This window comes from Gossypium hirsutum, chromosome D12 (genome assembly GCF_007990345.1).
Source record: "Gossypium hirsutum isolate 1008001.06 chromosome D12, Gossypium_hirsutum_v2.1, whole genome shotgun sequence".
Classification (NCBI taxonomy): Eukaryota; Viridiplantae; Streptophyta; class Magnoliopsida; order Malvales; family Malvaceae; genus Gossypium; species Gossypium hirsutum.
In genome coordinates, this window is record NC_053448.1 from 46,295,263 (window position 1) to 46,298,299 (window position 3,037).

The window sequence follows — 3,037 nt, forward strand, 5'->3', positions numbered from 1 at the left end:
TGACATTTCTGGCTTCCAAAATGAAGAATCTGAACACGAAAAGAAGAAAAGGGAAGATACGTTTACCAAATCTTTTCTGTGTTTTGAGCCTTCATATTTATTTATTTATTTATGGCTAGGTCTCATTTATTAGTAGGTACAAGTAAGCTGCTGGAGTTGAAACTTCAATGTCAGAGTTCACTGTGACACCTTTTCCATTAATGCAATCTACAATCCTTTGACACTAATAAATTTAACACCTTGAGTTTATAAGGGAAACTCGTTTTTAATTATACCTTCCACCATTTTGATTATATAAATTATCTCACAGTTCCAAATACAAGTCAACTGGAGCATCTTGCTTGCACCGTAAATATATCCCACCAATTTTTATGAAATAACATGAGAGGAAACGAAAGGTCACTTGGCAAGCGAGTGATGTCGCATTTATTATTTGGTTGAGAGTTAAATTGTTGAATTTTTTTAGATTTAGAATCAAATTTATAAAATGTGTAAATATTGGAGGGTAAAATTTGTTGTCGATTCAATAAAAAAACAAAAGGCTCACCTAAGCTTTCCGTCACTCATCTAATGACAACTAACGGGAGAGTGACTAAAATATTTAATTTCGAAAAGTTGAGTGACCAAATCAAAAAAATTAATAGTTAGGTGACCAAAATAGAACCAAAAGCATAGTTGGGTGACTATTTTTGTAGTTTACCTATTTCTTTTCTCATTTAACCTTCACAAATAGCTTTGTCCAAACTAACAAGTGTTGAGTGTAGTGGTAAGACACATTGCATTCTCAAGAGGAAATGTGGCTTCAAATCTTGGAAACGACATTGTTAGAAGGGACAGCCACGAATTCTGAACATAAACCGTAAAACGAGCACGAAGAATACAAAATAAAAAAAAGGTAAACCACATTGATAGTCACTCAACTATAAAAATTTACAAAATGGTCACCTAACTATTTAACTTTTCATTTTTTTGTCACAAACTATTAAACTACTAATGGAAAGTTAACTTGACAGCTTTTAAAATTGGCATAATAACAACTCTAATCCTCAATATTTATACATTGTGCAATTTGTATTTTTTGTAGTTTTGCTTTTCTTTGTGACATTAAGGGCTAAATTTAAAACAATGAGAAAAGATAAAAATTATTCTATTGGATTTTTGGGTGTTTCCATTTTTGGTATATTTTCGATCAAATTTAGCTGATAATTTTTTTTAGCCTTTTAGGTGATAGGTCACAAAAAAGAAGAAGCAAAAGTGAAAAAAAGACAAAATTACACAATGCGTAAATGTTGAGGGTTAATTTTTCTAGAAAAAAAACTAAATTGACATAATGTATAAATATTTATGGTTAAAGTTGCTATTATGCCAATTTTAAAAGATGATATGTTGGGTATATGTCTTTTGCATGACATAACTTCATTTACAATAATAGGATTTTATAACAGCCTGTTTTCAGTGAAATCAGAACAGTAGTTTTGAGACCACAAATTTGAGATAGAAAAATTTATTTTAATATTATTTTGTGATCTACAACATGATAGTAATATTGCATAAGAATTTCGTTAAGAAATTTTAGCGTTTACATGCTCAATTTGATGAAAAGGACTAAATTGCATAAAGTGCAAAAATGAAGTTCTAATAACTAAATGTCTTAAATGGCTATAGAACTTTAAAGTATGAGTCCTTATGTTGCAATTAGACCACATAAATTGCTATTATGGTCATTAAAGTGATATTATAAAGGTTAATTAATAAGGCTAATGTTGTAATTTGATAATTAAAAGATATTAAAATCTAGAAAACAAAAGACAAAGCATGCATGTACATCTTTTTCAACAGAATATTGAAGGAGGAGAAGCCATGGAAGATTGAAACTTTCGGTCATCACTCTTTTGCTTGCATGTGAGTAGATTTTGTCCCGTTTTTATTGATTTCTATATTTTCGGGATCGTTGTAGCTTAACCTAGCTAGCCCGGGGACTAATTTGTAAAATGGTTGAATGTCTAGGGTTTTACCATGAGTATTTGTTATTTGTTGTGAAGTTTAATGAAAGAAAATGAATCTTTGTTGTGAGTTAAACAACTTTTGTTAAGTGATTTTTGATGAAATTGTCAATTAGGGGTTAAATTGAGAAATGTAAAAATTGTGTGGATTTGAAATTGTGAAATTTTTGGGCTGATATTAGCATATATAGAATTCAGCTAGGCTTGGGTATGGATGAAATTGCATGAATTTCATTTTACGAGCCTAGGGACTAAATTGTAAAGAAGTTAAAAGTACAGGGGCAAAATAGTAATTTTACCATAACATGATTTTTGAATTGAATTGTATAGAATGAGGTTTGAATTAGTTAAATTTGATTATATAGATCAAGAAAAACCACATTCGGAATTAAATCAAGGAAAAGACAAAGTAGTGGACTAAACGATAGTTTTTCTCCGTATGAGTTTGAGGTAAGTTCGTATAATTAACTTGTGTATTTTATATGCTTTAATTGAAATATATGTATGTGGATTTTATAATTACTATGCATAATTATTGATCACTTAACCAACAACGTACGAAGAATACCAATCCCCATTAGTTTAGGCACCAATAATGCATAGATGTGTTTGACCATTTAGGTAAGTTTTGGAGTCTTTGTTGGCACGTAATAAATGGCCAATTGAGGTGCCTATGAGTATCATGATTGTATATGATGTTATAACATGTTATAAGCTTGATGTTGGTTGGTTTTGAATGCCTATTTATGTCATGGTCATATGCAAATTGTTGTGTTTAGGTTGGTACCAATTTGGGTGAGAAATATGGCTTGGAAAATAGCCTAATTTGTCCACATGGGCAGAGACACGGGCGTGCTTCTCTGCCATGTGTGACACACGGCCAGGTGACACGGCCGTGTGTCCCCTGTAACCTTTCTTGAAAGCAAGTCAGTAGCTTCACACAACCTAACACACGAGCGTGTGGCTTAGCCGTGTGGCACAAGTCAGTATACTCTCCAGTTTTCACACGGCCTAGCACACGGCTTGGCACACGG